Consider the following 18,222-nt stretch of genomic DNA (forward strand, 5'->3'; position numbering starts at 1 on the left):
GTGCTGAAATTACTTCAAAACACTCCATTATGATCTACTGCAGCCCAGCCCTACGGCCCCTCTGGAATTTGTCACATGCAGAAACACACACAATTATTATTATTTTTTGTAGATCTGTCTGTGCTTTGCACAAACCCTTTCACACACTTGCAGGCCAGAGCAAAATAAATAAATAAAGGCAAGCATATTCTGAGAGCTTTGTTCCACATGTTAAATTTCTGAAAAAGAGAGAAAATATGACAGAGTGGCAGGTTGGGGGGGTGGGAGAGCCTTGTGGGGAGCTACTTCACTCCCACCCTCCTCTCTCAAATATAATGCAGATAAATAACTACTGCATGTTCAGGACTGGGGCTTCTGGGCTACACCAAGACAAACTGCTTGCTTCTAGAGCCTCAGAACCTGTTTGTCTCTGAGGCGCCCAGTGCTCCCAGGCTGCAGCTCTGCAGATGCCACCTTAACCCAGCCAAAGCTGCAGGCAACTGGAAGGGACCACATGAAGCCTTGCCCTGGTTTGCTCCTCCTTGGGGTGGAATGAGGAGAGGGAGCAAGGAGAAAAAAGGGAAGGAAAGATGGGAGAGACAGTTTGTCCAGCCAAGCCAATTGCAAGAGCAGAGGCAGGCAATTGGAGAGGATCCTTAACTTGGCGCCAGTGGCGTAGCGTGGGGGGTGCAGGGGGGGCCGGCCGCACCGGGCGCAACATCTGGGGGTTAGGGTTAGGGGGCGCAAATCCACGGGTTGGGGGTGCAAATCCACGGGTTAGGGGGCACAAATTACTTGCCTTGCCCAGGGTGCTGACAACCCACGCTACGCCACTGCTTGGCGCACATGAGAAAGAGGGAGTACAGGAGCAGAGAAGAAATAGGAGAAATAAAGGGCAAACTGTCCTGTATTGAATCAATATAGGGCACAACGTTTTACTTTGAAATAAGGGACAATCCTGTCTTAAAGAGGACAGGTGGCAGTCCTATACCCCACCTCTGAAAATCCCACCAACATTTTCTCTCCCCTTCCATAATTCTCAGAAGGAAGTTCAGTTCTCATTAATTGATGGAGAACAGTTAGAAAACCACCGAAGGAATTTTGTTATTTGTAAAATGTATATATTTAAGCAACTCTCCAGCTCCGTGGCGACCCTCTTCTTTATTCCCCAGTGGGGGTGACCTGGCCTTCTGCCTCCAAGTCCTACCGGGGGGGATCAGACCCTCCTTCCACCGTCTTTTCCGTGATCGCTCTTCTGACCCCGGAGAAAGAGGCCGTGGCGCTTGGGCCTCTCCCCCCCCCGAAAGGCGGAGGGCGCCCCTTGCACAGCCCTCCGAAATCAAGGGGGGAAACGGCAAGGCTCCCGCTCGCTCGCTCGCTTGTTGTTTTCGAAGTTCCCCTTCCATGCGAGGGAGCCCGGCGGAGGGGGGGTCCCGAGGGGGCGGGCAGGCGGGCTGGGGGCGCCGGGCGCCTTCCTCATCCCCCTCCTCCGCCTCCTCCTCCTCCCGGCGGGGCGTCCCCCTTCCACGCCCGGCCCCTCCAGTGACATCAGCGAGGAGGTCCCTGCGCGGACGTCGAGGGGACGCCGAGGCGCTCGCTCGCTCGCTCGCTCGCCAGCCTCGCCTCCTCTTCGGCTCCCTTCCCGGCCGGGCGAGGCGAGGGACTCGGCGCCGGAGCGCTGCCCTCCTTGCTGGCCCTGGCGCGGGCGGCTCGACGGCCGGCGGAGGAGGTGAGGGAGCGCGCGGGCTGGGACTCCCCCCCCCCCGGGGCTCAGACATCTCCCTCCAAGTCCGGGGTCAGGGAGGCGGGCGAAGGGAAGCTTCTCGGCTGGAGGGATGGTGCGCGGAGGACCCCGAGGTGGGGCGGGGAGCCGGGGGCGGAAGGTTGGGGTTTTGGGGGGGCGCTTCTCCCTTGGAGCATGCTGGCTGGGGTCTGCAAGACCCCACAGGGATGCGAGCTGGGAGCGGGGGCGGAGAAGCCCAGGCGCCGGGCCCAGCGCCGCGCCCCCCGAGGGAGCTCCCTTGCGCGCCGCTGCTCGCCTTTCTGGCGGAGGGGGACTCGCGGCTCCCCGCGCCGCGCCTTCGGCCGCACCCCTTCCTTCGCTCCGGCGTGCTGGTGGCTTCATCCGGCTCGGGGTGTCTCCTTTCCTTGGAGAATGGGAAGAGCAGCTGGGGGCGAGCGACGTGGATGGAGGCCGGGGGCTGCCCCGGCTTTGCTCGCAGCTGGATGCAAAGAAGGGAAAATCGGGCCAAGTGGGGTCGGCGGGTTCCCTTGGGGCCCCCGGACCGGCGCCTCCTCCCGGCGCCGCGTGTGGCTTTGCGGATCCAGAAGAAGAACCCGCCGCAGTTCCCCAAGGCTGCGATCGTGGGAGTGAGCCCTAGTGAAGTCGGTCGAGTACACGTGGAGAAGGCTTATCTGATGTGTTGAAAACAATGGCTGTTCTTTTGAACCCCACTCGAAGGCGATTTTTTACACCAAAAGTTTAACCAGGCTTTGTTCTGAGGATCTCCTGCATAGCACCGCAAACGGGGGAATGTTAGTAAAACCAGGAGGGGAAATGTGATCAAGATGACCCGGTTCCTTTGGGGAGGGGTAATTCTGTGTTGGCTGGCGGTCTGGCTTGTTTCTGTCCACGGCTGTATTTTGTATGGTTGATTATAGATTATAGATGGGTGTGCTGTGGTTTTCATTGTGTTTGCTAAATAACTTAAATTACTAGGTTTTGTTGCTGTATTGCGTGAACTGCTCTCAATTATCTCTGAAGAGTGGGATATAAATAAAATTATCATTGTTTATTATCCTTATCCAAGCAGCCTATTATAAGTTGCCCCCAAATCTTCTAGTATAAAGCAGCAGAAAAAAATTGGTCATTCCTCCATGATATTGACAGGACATTATATTCTGCTGGTGCTTTTGTTTATTTTTTTAAACTTTACTATAGCTAATAGTAGCAAAAAAAGTGCTTACGGGCAAAAGGTTGTTCTTTAGTTGTGTAAATCATTGCAGCAACCTGAATAGCAGCGCAAACAGTTCCTGTGTTATGTCTCTCCCCAACCCCCTTTACATCTACTGAGATGATGATACAAACATTTAAGTATTTATAATGTACTATAAAACTAGAAACTCAGTCCGGATTAGAAAAACAATCTTTTTATGGCATTTTAGTATTTGCATGGGGATAGCTAAACTTTCAAAGCTGTTGGCTAAGGCCGCTGGTGAGGAGTCAGAAAGTAGATGTGACCTCTCTTATTCTACTGGGCAAATCAGTTCTTAGTGCTTTAGTTTGTTCTCCACACACCCTACTTATTCCCACAAAGCAGGGGGCAGCAGAACATTTACTTGGCATCACTCTGATCGGGCTATTTGCCTTCAAGTTTTGAGAGAACTTTGGTAGTATCCAATTCTAGACAGGTCCCGCTCAAGACAGTTTGCCTGTCCAAGAGGCTGCAGCAGACACAAATCCAGGACTCTTGGTACATCGGAAGATTTGGTGGTACAGTGACCAATGCCGCTTAATGCACTCTGATGTGTTACAGTGAGATGGGGAACCCTGCAGATGTTGCTGCACCACAGCTCCATCAGCCCTGACCTTTGTCCATGCTGACTGGGGGCGGGGTGACGGGACTTTGAGTCACAACCTCTGGATGGCGGAAGGTTCCCCATCCCTCTCTTAGACCCTAACCTCACTACATTTAAGGCAGCACCATAGCACTTTAAACAGTCCCTGAAAGAACCCTGTGAACTATAGTTTGTTAAGGGTGCTCGGCGTTGGGAGACCCCGTTCCCCTCAAAGGGCTGCAATCTGCAGAGTTCCCTGGGAAGAGGGATTGATTGTCAAGTCACTGTGTAGAAATTGTAGCTCTGGGGGGAATAGGGGTCTCCTAACAATTCTCCTTGACAGGATTCTTTGGGGGAGCCCAGGACTGCTTGAAGTGATGATGCTTTAAAAGTACAGGGCAGGTGAGGGGATTCTGAGGGACAGCACTTGAGCTGCATGCCAACATGAGTGACTGCCGGGCTCAGTCCTGATCCTGCAAACATAGGAGCCAACTCCATGGGGCCAATGTCCCTTCGGCCCACCCAATAAAATATTTGAGGGGCTGTGCCCCCCCAAGTTGATGGGTGTTGCCCTTCAAATGGTATGTGTGTGTGTTAATTATGTGGGGTGGGGCTTACCTGCCCCCTCCCATATTTTACTCAAGTTGGCACCCTTGCTTGCAAATGATGGTCTCGGAAGAGAAGGTCCCTTAATATTTATGTGTGGTGACAGCGTGGAAGAAACAAACCCTCGGCTCACTTGTTTTATTCCCTCTAACTGTGAGGCTTAGTCATGGCTCTGTTTGTGACAAGATAAGCAAACTGCCTGAAGTGATTTTGAGAATTCTGCCTTTCATGGACTGTGTGGATCAGACACAGGCCATTGCAGCTGAGCCTGCAAACTCTGCCTAAGTAAACCTTGGATGACACTGCAGCTGCTTCTAGATGCAGTTTGAGTCTGCTTTGCTGCTTAAGAATTTCTGAGGTCTTTTTTAACTATATGGTGGGGCTCAGATATTTATTTATTTTTATTCATTAAACTGATATCCTGCCCTTCCAGCCAAAGGAGGCCAGGGCTTCAAGGGACACCAATACACCAAAACCAGCACCTTAACCTTAGCCCAGTAGCTGATTGGCAGCCAGTGCAATTCTTTCAACAGTGGGGTGACCTGTTGGCAATATCCTGCCAGCTACAGCTTCTGGACCCACCTCAAGGGCAGCCCCACAAAGAGCGCATTGCAGTAATCCAGCCTGGATGTTACCAGCGCATGGATGGCAGCTGTCAGGGTATACCAATCCAGAAACACCCACATCTGTCCTGCTAGCTGGGCCTCTAGCAACAAAGATGAGTCCATGAGCCACTACGAACTTGCTCTTTGGAGAAAGTACAGCCCCGTCCAAAGCAGGCAATTGACCAATTATCCAGGGTTGTGAACCACCCACTCACAGTGCCTCTGTCTCGCCAGGATTCAGTTTTTTGGCTCACCACAGAGTCTAGGCATCAGCCCAGGACTTGCAAGGCCTCTCCTTTTTTGGATGTTACAGAGAGAGGTGTCCTCAGCATACAGGCATGCTTAAATATAAAAATCTGTCCTGAGTTCCAGCAGATTTGAAAGCTAATGTTTATTGAGCTAATGTTTGTAATTAGTTCTTCTTATTATTTTATTTATTAGATTTATATACCGCCCTTCATCGAAGGATCTTGGGGCAGTTCACAAGATAAATGCACAAATAAATAGTTAAAATAAAAACAACAAAATGATGACCATCACCCTACAAACACATTTAAAAGGCTGTAGAAAATTAATCATCCAAAGGCCTGGTTGAAGAGGAACTCTTCCCCCTGGCATCTAAAGATATACTGTGAAAGTGCTAGATGAACCTCCCTGGGGAGAGCATTCTACAGATGGGGAGCCACTGCAGAAAAGGCCCCGTTCTCATATTGCCACTGTCTGGACCTCACATGGAGGGGCACACAAATGAGGGCCTCCCTGGGTCCACCATATATGGTGAGAGAATGACTTTAGGAGAAATCCTTTTGATTTGTTACTTATTTGATTTATTAATTATTATGTTTTGTCATTCATAAGTTATAATTACCTGGCAAGAAAAACCTATGTATCTTGGAGCCAGGGAGACTGGTTAGCTGTGGTTATCTGCTAGTGCAGTATTTGCGGAGAAAGAAACTTGCAAGGGGTCGTAAGAGGAAAAAGAGGAAAAGCAGGTGGTGGGAGGAATAGGCAGGTATGTGTCACAGATACACACCCCTGTGACATCTCAGCTCAGGGCCCCCTTTTAAAGATAAAAGGTGTTGGGCTTTTCTTACAGACTATTGTGCGTAATGTGTAGTCTTCCTCTCCAAACCATGCTGGCTAGAACAACATGTACAAAAGGATGTAGGTTTTATCTAGCAATCAACTTTTCCAGATGCGTGTCTGCCATCACTGCACACAAATATTGGTTTTTATTTGTGCAGGGGTCTTTAAAGTCTAGTCTTTTTATTTGTGGAGCCTGTTTTCCAGGATTTCCAGAAGCCTATGGAGCATTTTTTGCATCCTGCCCCTTTCTAGCACATTAAAAAACCCAGTATTGCAAATTTGATTTTTTTCAGGCATCAGGGAGGTGTTTTTTTGTTTTTGTTTTGGTCAATAGGACAATGATGCTGTTTTCTTTCTGCGTGCAAGAATGTTATGGCCCAAATGTGGTGGCTTACAATAATATTTCTCAAGAGCAAGTGGCTTGCATGCATCTGTGACCTGGAATGTTTGAGCTATACAGACGCCATGTGGCTCCAGCTCTTGAGCGATGCCTATTCTACAGTGGTGCTCTTAGCCCCCAGGCTAACAATTTATTGGAATACATTTACTTATTAACATTTAACTTGGATTCCAGCAAGTAGTAGCCAGTGATTTAGCTGCAGTTTAGTGCTTTCTAATTTTAATATGCTTTCATTTCATCACATTCATGCTAATGCCTACCAGTCCTAGCTCTCTGTGAAGCCCCTGGTGTGTTCAGCTTCCTAGCCGTGACAGAAGTTGTTCCTGGGCTTAGCACTCTTTCTCTCCTTCTCTGTTTTCTTTCTTTTTAGCATCCAGCCAGCACGTCTGATTTCTCGACTCTTCCTTGCACTGTGTCAATATGCCTGCTTCCCTACTGCTTTCAAGAGGAGGAGACTCCCAGCTATAACTAGGATGCATTTATATTTCCTTACTTTTTCCTTAGTCTGAGCTGAGGTCTGCCCTAGTTTTGCACCCATGAAGGAACCTATGTAATTGCTTCAGTTTCCATTTGTAGATGGAAACTAAAACACAGAGTTAAATTCCTTGCCGTCACAGGTCCATCTGGAAAGATGGACTGCTGTTTACATAATTATTCTGAAGCTGAAAGTACAATGGGCAAAATGCATCCGTATTGTGAGGCTGGGAGTGGGGTTGATATTAGTCTTAAATTTTGCTCCTGGTCAGTATGCTGCTTGAAAAGTAAGTGCTATTTCACTGTTGCGGGACAAATGGGGGAGTTGCAAGGACAATGCACTCATGGTTTGGCATATGACCTGTGAACATGGCCCTGTAGGATAAAGGGTAATTGATTATCAATCATATTGCATGTAACTATTTTTCCTGCCCCCATACAGCAGTGTGACTGTTTGGACATCTTGGTCCTTTACAGCCATGACTGCCGTGAAGAGGAAACACAAGTAGCACGAGGGCTGCAAGTCCTTCAGTTCTGGCGCTGTCCTTGCACAGCTCTCTCTTATTGCTCTGACATTCAGCTGCTACATCTGAAACAGGAAGCCTCCTGTACTTGTGGATGCTCCCCATCTTCCAGGCAGTGTTAGCCAGGCGCATTTTGCAACTGGCACTGGTTCAGTTGTGAACATGTGGAGATCTCTGGATGCTCGGTTGGCGACTGACATCTCCACCCAGTGCCCCCTCTAGCTTTCTTAAGCAGGTGAGCAGAAGAGCTCATTTATTGCATTCATGTCACACCTTTTTCTCCAGGGAATACATGGATCACCCACCTTCTCAGTTAATCCCTACAGCAACCTGGCAAGGTAGGCGAAGAGGCCATGACTGGCCCAAGGTCATTCAGTGAGCTCCATGACCGAGTGGGGATTTGAACCCTGATCTCCCAGGTCCTAGTCTGACACTCTAATAATCACAGCACCCCACTGGCTCCCTAGAGTCCTGCTAAGGTCAGCTCTATAAATTAAGTAGGTAAATAAATAAATATGGGAAAAGCAAAAGGTCACTTAGAGAAAGATCTGAAATATTTTCCTTGAAGCTTGCAATTGTTTTATTCCGGATTGTTTTATTTGATGTTTTAATGTGTCATAAACTGCTTTGAGATTATTCTTTAAAATATAAAGCTGTGTAGAAATGAAATGAAAAATATTTTTTGCAAAACAATAAATTTCATTGCAAAAAATGACACCTAGACATTGCATTGTGGCAACCGTAACCGAGGTTTAAGGTGCCACTTGGCAATTAGCTTATATATCTCATTTGCTAACACTGGTAGAAGTTAAAACTGCCTATTTATCCCACATGTCTGACTTTCAAATACAGGAAAGGCTGGTAGTAATGTCAACAGTGTTGCAAAATGGTGTCCCTATGCTATCTTTAAAATCCCTTCAGCATTTTGTGAAGCAGGAATTATGTATAATCCAGACATGAGATCTGCAATCACAAATGGTGACCTGAAGTTAATAGATTCCATTTGGTTTTTGTGTTATGCCCTAAATCCAAAAGCAACTAGAACGAAGTTTCAGAATAGCTCTTGGATCTTGGCTTGGCTTTCCGAGACTGATCAATTGGGAGGCTGGAGGGGGTGGGGAGGGGGAAGGGGGGCTTAAAGCCACCAGTTTCCCCATCCTCTGGACTCAGATCCTCATTTTTAAATGGCTTTCCATAGCCTTAAGTGATCATCTATGTCAAGTCTTATAAGATAAAGTCAAGTATGCAACTACACCAGCAAATAGTATTAAGTCATCATGCTGAAAGGAAGTAGTAAGGAAAAGATAGCTGTCCATTCTGCTGGCAATCGCAGTGTAAGTGTAGCTCATTTTGTTGGGCATAAACAATATATAGCTGAATAAAAATATATGGTAGAAGTTAAAATATATAGCTTGATTCCATTCTTTCTCCAGACACTGGAGTCTTTTGCAGGATCTTAATTTTCTGCAGCACAGAATTATTATGCATAATTTAATCAGATTTCACCAATAGACAAGTTCTGCATTTTGGTCTTTTTGTCATATTAGAATCAATTTTTCCCTTCCCCTTTTCTCTCTCTTGGCTGCCATATGTCCTCTTTTTCCCCAGGACGTGTCCTCTTTCTCAGGGGTAAAATTTCTGTCTGGTTGGATTTTTTGAATTTTCTAAAATGTCCGGGAGTGGGCTACTCTTTATGTTGCCTACGCAGTACTAAAGAACCAAGTGCAAAACATATACATGCTGTGTGAGTCTTGCATGATGCAGGAAAGGACAGGTCCTTGTGTTTGTATATATTGAAGGGGCATTGTAGAATGTGCCCACTCCTGCACACACATGTGTCCTCTTTTTTTCTCTTCATAATATGGCAAGCCTTCTCTTGGGGTGACATCAGTGTTTGGGTGTGTGGCTGATATGGTCTAGCTGCTGCTCCACTGTGAAACTTTTAGTTTGACTACCCATCTATAGCAGTGTTGGGAGATTAAAGGCAGTGGTGGTGGAGTTGGAACCAATCTGTCTTTGAGATCAGCCCTCCATAATAAAGCCACAGAAATCTAGAAACCGCTAATTCATATATGGATTGATTCCCCCCCCCCAGATTAAATCCGTGCAGCTGAATTGAAACTAAATGTGTTCAAATACTCCAGTAATGTGTTTTGCACAGGATTAGAACATTGATTGGAAGTTAGTTTATATTTAAGGGTTACCAACCATGTTTGGAATAGTAACTGCAGCACCGGAGCCTCCGAGAGCACACCTCTTTGCCACATAAAATGAGCAGGGAAGTGCCAGAAGCAGAACGTTTTAAAGTAGCTTCTTCAGGCTTCTAGAATGGTGACAGTTTTGGGGAGTGAATCCAGCATTGCAGGCTGCCTTATCTGCTTCAGCTACTTAACAGAACTGTAGGGAAACACAGTATGTATACTACTGAGGTGATGAAAGAATCCATTTATTGCTTCTAAGTTATTTTATTTGTTATAGTTCTTAAAAATGTCACACCATTAGAGTTGTATTTTCTGCCCTGGGCCACTTCCTGCACTTTGTGAAGTACATTGCCATCTGTGGAAATCATCAAAGTGTTCTACCGTGCGCTAGACACCTAAGCCATTTTGCAGGTGAAATACTCTAGGATAGGGATTTGTAACTAAATCCTGTGTAATCTAGTTAGTAGAGCTGCCCTCTAGTGCAGTGTAATCTCTTGTTCTGCAAGTAGGAGGGGAAACATGATTTCTTCACTGCTTTCCAAATCTGCCCTGAGGAGAGAGAACCATTTCCAAAAAGATACGGACATAAATCAGCCAAAGTTAGCCATGACCAAGATCCACTGGTAGCAGCGAGAGTTACGTGGTCACAAGTCAATCAAATAACGCTGTTTCCAGTGGGGTTTAATCATGGGTAAAATTTGCTGGGTGGGGGCCTGATATTTTGAGCATTTGTGCAAAAAAAAAGTTCAAGGCCGTCCTCTGTTCTTTCTTTTCTAAAATGGCTATTGCTGCCCTTCCTCCTCCGCTCTTTGTGGTAGCAGGACATGCTCTCGATTCTCCCTTGTTGACCAAGTTCTGCTTGCACTTGATTTTTATTTTCACAAATTTGGGGCTGCTAGCAGATTTCATTAGAAGTCTGAGGGGCTGCCCAGGTAGGCAGTGTCTTGAGAGGAAGGGTTAAGGCAGGTTTCCCAAACTTGGGCCTCCAGCTGTTCTTGGACTACAACTCCTATTATCCCTAGCTAGCAGGACCAGTGGTCAGGGATGATGGGAACTGTAGTGTAAAAACAGCTGGAGACCCAAGGCTGGGAAACTCTGGGTTGAGGAACAGTGACAGCAAGCCTCTGTGTGGCCTGTTTAGGAAGGCAGGGAGCCTTGAGGACTGTGGTTGGCCTGGGGGTATGCTGAGAGCGGTCAGCCTGTTTCTGTAGCCTGATATGGGTAGGGAAAATGGTGACGCAGTGAGACTGTAGCAAGCCTCCGCCCTTGCAAAGACAACCAGGATAACAATTCATTCCTGCGGGATCAGAGCAAAGGTCTATCTAATCCAGGGTCTTCTTTCTTACAGTGACTGACTGCAGTCAGCCAGGTGTTCACAGAGCAGACGGTGGGGCAACAAACCAACATTGGGTGAAGCAAACCATGGTTTCTTTGCCAATCTGCAAGACAGATTGTGTCCTGTTCAACAGTGTATAGAACAAGCTATAGCTGCGCCATCATGTCTGAGTGTGGCTCTGGTGTCCTTGCATAGCACGTTAAGGCTGGTACAGTGGAACCTCGGTTGTTGAACATAATCCGTTCCGGAAGACCATTCAACTTCCGAAGCGTTCGACAACCAAGGTTCCATTGTATTGTTCCTTTGGTAGATGGTCGTGGAGACAACTAAAATATATGGATAAGCATTAGAGGACATTTCTATGTTTCAATCAGTGTGTGTTTCTTGGACAGTGTTAGGAAAACAGCAGTAGCTCTAGGCTTGAGAGTGTGTGAGGACAGCCTAAGTTTGCAGGGGGGACCTTTGTGTGCAAGCCTTAGCAAGATTCAAGAAGCAGCTGTGTTCCCTGCTGCTCCATGAGTGTGGTTGGCCCTCAGTGACCGCCGACCAAGCAAGCTGCTCATTTTCAGAAGTGCTTTTTCCATAGCAGCATAAAGGAAAGCTGGCTTGGCAAAGAACCAGATCATTCTTCTCATGTTTGTCACCATCCCCTTGGGGACTATTCTTAGTTTTCTGTTACGTAACGCTCTTCGCCGTGCCATTCTTTAGCGATGAAAGGGAAAAGAATTTATATACAGTGGTATCCTGCAGAATTAAAGATCTCTGCAGGATACTGTAAGCCAAACAACCTATTTTTGGTTGTTATTTATTTATTTATTTCAAAGGTATATTGTCAAGCATGTGGGTGAGGAGGGGAAGCCTGTGGAGATCACAATAAATATATATGGTCGAGCTCTTTCCCCTCAGCAACAGTTTTCAAAGAATATACATTTCTACTGACTTTGGATTGATACAAATTTCCCCTTTTGATCCTCTTTTCATCTCTATTTGCTTTTTGTAGCTTCCAAACTCTTTGCACTGTTGTGAACTACAACTGTCAATCATCAACTGAGGGTGGGAGTTGGGAAGAAAGGGTTAGCTGCTCTTACTAACAGTTTGTCTTAACTCTGTCAGTACGAGAGGCTTCTCTTAAGCCCTCCTTTAATTCAAAGTGTATTTTATTTCATAAATAAGGCCCCTGCTTGATTTCAGTAGGCAGGGAGTTCCAAAGTGCAGGTGCTGCCACGCTAAACAGCCGAGCAGAACGGGTATTTTGTGGCACTTGCAGTAGTGCCAATTCTGTTGAAGTGGTCAAGTGGGCATGTGTAGGGTAAGGCGACCTTGTTAGGGGCTCTATATACTAAGAGTAACACTTTGAACCCAGTAGCAAATAAACAACCAGTTCAGACCTCTGAGCCTCACTCCTGTCAGCAATTGTGCTGCAGCATTCTGCACTAACTGCAGCTCCCAGATCAAGCACAAGGGAAGCCCTCCATAGAGCACATTGCAGTAATCCAACTGCAATGAACTACTGTGGTCCAGGAATGGCTGCAGCTGTCGAACCAGCCACAGCTCAGTTGGTTAGAGCGTGGTGCTGATAGGTCATGGGTTTCATCTGCATATGGGTGCATATTCCTTCATCTCAGGGGTTGGACTAGATGGTCCAGGGACCCTTCCAACTTTATGATTCTATGATTAGGCCCAACTTTTAAATATATCGTTTATGGCTCTTCCTGCTCATTGTGTGACTGTGCTGTTTTGGGATTGCTTGACTTCACAATAGTACAAATCTTGCCAAACATTCTGTTTTGTTCTGTTAAAGTCAGTCTTGGAAGCAGCCCAGCTGCATCTGAGCAGCAATGCTTTTTAAAATATTCGTCATAATTTCCAACATTTCTAAGAAGTAAAACATAAACGCAAACGACTGTACACAGAGTATGCAAGAAAATGAGTGTTGCATTTGGCGGCATGATACAGACAAAAGTGGAACCATTTTTAGCTCCCACGGATTGAAATCAGGGATTGAAGTTAGCTTGTTATGAAACTTGCCAGGGTTTGTTTTAAACCAGGATCTTGAGTTCATATGTTAACATTCACACACACACACACACACACACACACACACACACTTTGTTGCTTTTAAACAAAAACAAAAAAAATTACAGGCACTTGGCAGTGTAAAAACATTGCTGGGAATGAGCACATTACATCATAAATTCATCTGGGATGTAAATCGGTGTCCAAGCTTGTCTCTCCATGTGTGGCCAGTGGTTGTTGCCCCTGTTTCAATGAATGGAATAAAAGGATACCAAATGATGGAAATAGTCTCTTTTGTGCTTTTCTAAGCTGACAAGTTTATTTTTCAGCTAAGCAAGAGCCCAGACTCGACCATGTGTTCAGGAAAAGTCCCTTCAATACGTCCCACTTCTAGGTGCAACACTTTTCCAATGTTAACATTAAGTAGCCAGGGGGATCCTTGAAAAGTGAAGTTAACTGCAAAAGTTGTTCTTTTAGCCACTGGTGGAGGAGGAAGGTGGAGCACAATAGTCCAGTGGCGCTTTGTTCAGGCACAGTTTAGCTTTGTGTGCAGTCCTCTTTGCAATATTATCACCCCATGTTATAAATAAGGTCTGGGTCTGATAGAGAGAGAGGTATGTCACCTAGTAGATGTATGGTTATAGTGAGGTTTGAACTAGTGGCGTTCTATTTCTTGGTTCACATTCTTAGCTGCTATAAAACATCTTTTCTGTCTGTTGGTCTGAGACAGAACAAAGAACTTGAGCTTGCCAGTAATGCAACCCAAAACTGAGCAAAACACCACAAGGGCATCCAATAGGATTTAAACAACACCTTGCTCATGTGGTGAGATTAAATGTTACCAATTGTGAGTGGGAAAGCAGAACTAGGAAGAGGTGATGGGAGCACTGAAAGTTGTGCTCATCTCATGGCAGGCTGACTGCAAACTTTGCTTCTGGTGTAACAGTGGCTTGGTAGGAAGAACTTTCTGCTGAAAGCGTTCAAGGATATGCAGTGTGTCACTTCTCTGCTTAGACAGAAATACCCGTCTACTAGTTGGAGGAGCCAAAGCAGCAATTTCCAGGTCCAGCCTCTCTACGCTGTTGGCCTTCTCTTCCAATTTTGTGGTCACTTGGGAAAGGGGGTGAGTATATCTTTGAGGACAGGAAGAGCTTGTCATGTAGCCAGCACATTAATTCTGCAGGAAATAGCATGGTTAAATCAACACAAACATGGCAGATTTCATGCTGTGTGTGTGTGTTTTTTATAATTATGGTCATGCAAACATGCATCCTCATAATTGCACAAAGGGACTTGGTGGATCCAGGCCTTTTATTGACTGTATGATTCAGCTAGATGAGTGCATAAGCAAATACTACCAACAATTAAACTTTCAACATTGATAAATGGATTTTGTTGCTTTGCTTCAATGGCTCTATCAGAAACAAGAGCTACGAGTATGATTGGCTTGCACAGATTGTGGATATGCAGCATTTATTCCATGAACTGCTAGGTTGTAAACAATACTCTCATCCCCCACCCCCCTTCTTTTCTTCATTGACGTTCTCTGACCTGTATCAACTAGCAGAATACAGTGAATCAGGAATGGCAAAAGAGCCTTGATGAAGCTATGCTATCCTTGGGCCAGAGCTTTCTCTTGAAGAATCTGAAGCCATAAAACAAGCTTCTACGGTCCTAGCTTTACACCCTGCATGTCTTTCAGTCACTGAGATATACCGTATTTTTCGCCCTATAGGACACACTTTTTCCTCTCCAAAAATGAAGGGGAAATGTGTGTGCGTCCTATGGGGCAAATGCAGGCTTTCGCTGAAGCCTGGAGAGTGAGAGGGGTCGGTGCGCACTGACCCCTCTCGCTCTCCAGGCTTCAGGAAGCTATCTGCAAGCCTCGCGTGCCCGGTGGGAGCTCGGGCTTCCCCCGCCCCAGCCCCGCAGCTGGGGGGGGGGGGAAATAATATTTTTTTATTCATTCCCCCCCCCAAAGGAGGTGCGTCCTATCGGCTGGTGCATCCTATAGGGGTAGCTAACTCCGTCTTCCTCATTCTGACTGGCTTGAGAAGTTCTGCAAGTGAAGAAGAGAGTTATCTTTCCCACAGGATCCTATCTATGGTAAATGCAGATCACTAATGAGCTATCTTGTCTAGATGTGTCTTGTGTCAAATCCAGTACAGTATGTTACTGCTAGATTTGTAGCCTGTTAAAGAAAGGTTGTAATTGAGCAAAGACATTCTGGGAGGTTCAAGATTTTTCAGCAGAGTAAGTTTTTGTGTGTTTACCACTTCATTGCTTTATATCTGACTGGCTGCTATTTTTTCTGCCGATTGAGACACTGGCATTGCAGCTCTGCATTGCTCATGGCTCTCCTTCCCCCAGCAATGCTCCCTAGCAATCTTACAATGGCACTTTGTGCATGGAGCCAACTGCACAGTTGAACAGAGTACAGTTGCATAAGCCGTGTTGAGAAGCCTGTGAAAGAGCTCCCAGATGCTATTGGGTCCAATGAGAGTGCTTCTCCATTTACTCCCATCTATCTGTGGAAGAAATGAATGACAGACTAAGAAATCCAGGGCAGTAAAGGAGACTAGAAAAAGTATTTTACTCAATAGAAAACAGCTTGGTCTGGAATTTTGTTCTCCACGGAGAGTGAAATGGGGCGAGCCAAAGATGTAACGTCTCTTATTTCTGGGAGCCTTGTGAACCTTCCCTAAATTTGTGGTAAAAAGTGAGTGTAATCCTTCAGAATAATTTGGCAACAAACAAATTAGCACAGAATCTCTATAAAACGTGCGCTTAAAAGTCAGTTTCTAACGTGGCAGCATTGGTGGTTGCTAGTAGGCCTTAGTACTTGACTGATCCCGCCACAGAACTTGAAGTTCGCCTGTAGCATCATTTCAACAGTTTCCGTGTGGCAACTGCACATGGAGTTATACAGAACTGTTAAGTCTTGAGTCAAAGTGACAATAAAACATTTGGTAGCTGCAGCAGTAGCTTGTCTCGCCATGTTGCAGGGATGATTGAAGTAGCAGCTGTGAAGGCAGAGGAACACCATTAATGACAAGACATTGATGACCCTTTACTGTGTTGCATAGTCCTGTTTACTGTTGCACTCCCCATGTGTTTACTGTAATTCTTAAAAGCCTGTGTGGTGTGTACTGTAGCTCATTCTCCTACTTGTCACTGGGATGAATGAGCAATATGCTATCTATCCTATGGTCTTCCTTGGTAGGAATTTTTGTGTATGTGTGCCTGTTCCACCAGGAACGGATCTGAACAAGCAGGATTTCAAACCAGTTCAGCTCGGTTAAATTTCAGAGGAAAAGCAGTTTTAAAGGGTTAGAACAGGGTGCTGATACAGGCCACATTCATATTCCTGCATCACAGGGGGTCCAACTAGATGACCCTCATAGTCCCTTCCAACTCTGATTCTATGAAATGCAGTTGTAAAGGGACTAGATTGAAGCAGAAGGCGGGGAGAATGAGTTAGATTTCTTGTTGGAGTATACTCCTCATGAAGAAAACTAACACAATCATCACCATTCTATCATTTATTCAATTTGTATCCTGCTCCTGCAAGGAGTCTGGGGTGTGGAGGACACACGGATCTGCCTCTTCTCTGAAATACTGCATCATACCAAAGAGACCCAATTCACATTGCACAAGCTGCAATCAGAATTGACTCAGCTTTTTCCTGGCAACGGTTAATGTTTTGCTAGTTAAAGGAAAACCATTTGTTACTGCAAGAATTTGAGATAATATGTAATGGCCTTTTCAACCATTGCTTAAAAGTATTGAAATCTGTATCCAGAGTTCCCCGTCTTGTGACCTGGCTTGCTGCCTCCTCAGCTTGTCTGGAACACTCTTTCATTCAGGAAACTTCCCAAAGACGCACAAATTTCCTTGGGAAACTTGACTGTTGCTCTGATTAGCTGCACCTGAGAGACCTGGAGGACTGGATAGCATTCCTACATTGCTGGAGTCCTAGACCTTCGACTAATTAAACGGTCTATGGCCTTTAAAACTGTGGAGGTACTGTTTTTGTTTGTTATTATGGCATGCATTTTGTGTTTTTATATTGAAAATCACCCTGTGATCTTCAGATGTAAAGAAGTTTAATAAATAATAATGGTAATGTGCAAGGTTTCAGGTTCACTACTTGTCACCCCAGTTAGAAAGTTCTCAAACACTGCCTGAGACTTTGGTGGGCCAGGGCCAGTTGGAGGGATGTCCTTGTTTAGATGGGCCAGTCCTAAGTCTGCTTCCTAAACAGAACCCTCTACTTTTGCACTGAGTGAAGGCCTTGTGCATTTCTGGAAGGGAAAAGGAGTCTCCTCTTCTTTATAGGACCAGGTTGTCATCTGACAATTGATAACTGCAAGCTCTACACAAGAGTAGTGGCCACTTTATGACACCATGATGAACCATTTCTCTTTTTTCTTTTAATTCTGTTAAAATTAACAGAAGACTCTTGCTTCCTTGCAAGAGTCTTATCTCTGTCTTGTGATGACACACATTTTATGTCAGCAGTGCCGGAAAGTAAATACCGTATTTTTCGCTCTATAACACGCACCCGACCACAACACGCACGTAGTTTTTAGAGGAGGAAAATCCATAGGCATGCCACTCGTAGGCATTCCCTCCATAACACGCACAGACATTTCCCCTTACTTTTTAGGAGGAAAAAAGTGAGTGTTGTGGTGCAAAAAATACGGTATTTTCTTCTCTCAAGCTCATTACCTCCAACATTTATTTAAAAAGATTGACTCCTTTTGATATTTATTTGATGTAAATGTTCTTCTAAATAAACTTTTTCTTTTAGCCAATTAGCAGAAACAGTGATTTTTTAAAAAAGTGTCCATATGATGCTAAGAGATTTATATCTGTTCCGAAAATGCACAATGTCCCATTTAAGCAGGCTGCCCATATACTGTTCCCTACCCTAGTAGATTTGGTTTGGACAAGGGAGCTATCATTATTTTATTTTATTTTATTGCATCCTGAGTGCAACTTGTTAGAGTAAGTCTGCAGTCTCTGCCATCTGAAGACGGTAATTAAATGCAGGCTTTGTGGCCTCAACATCAAGCCAGTTTTCACCCATCTCCTCCTTTCCCATTTTGCTTAACATCCAGCCTGATGAAGAGTTGTGGAGAACTCAAAGGCTTACTCATTTGTTTCGTGATATTTTGGCTGATCCTAATAGTGGAATTTCCAAATGATGGGCTTTTGGGTTTTTCTGCACTCAGCTCTCTCTGTTTCTTGTATGCCACATCAATATGACTTGTTAGGCTTCAGACCACACTAACATGTTTGATGCTGTTCTCTGATCAGTTTGCTTGATGTTCTGCCGAAATGTAAGGAAAGGATTCTAATATGACTGGCAACTATCTCACTAAAAGGCATTGGTCTAGGATGCACGGGCTCAGGAGAGTTTGTTGCATTATGT

The 18,222-nt window shown here is 45.5% G+C and overlaps 1 protein-coding gene across 1 annotated transcript in view; it reads left to right on the forward strand.

Annotated features, from left to right (window-relative positions):
* The first annotated feature begins 1,642 nt into the window (after positions 1-1,642).
* SH3BP4 (SH3 domain binding protein 4) overlaps positions 1,643-18,222 on the forward strand; it is a 36,957-nt gene continuing 20,377 nt past the window's right edge. Inside the window, exon 1 of the mRNA XM_053363844.1 lies at positions 1,643-1,708. The gene's annotated coding sequence lies outside the window, so the exon portion shown is untranslated. The remainder of the gene's footprint in view (positions 1,709-18,222) is intronic.

The sequence above is a fragment of the Podarcis raffonei genome, chromosome 1 (assembly GCF_027172205.1).
Source record: "Podarcis raffonei isolate rPodRaf1 chromosome 1, rPodRaf1.pri, whole genome shotgun sequence".
Lineage (NCBI taxonomy): Eukaryota > Metazoa > Chordata > Lepidosauria > Squamata > Lacertidae > Podarcis > Podarcis raffonei.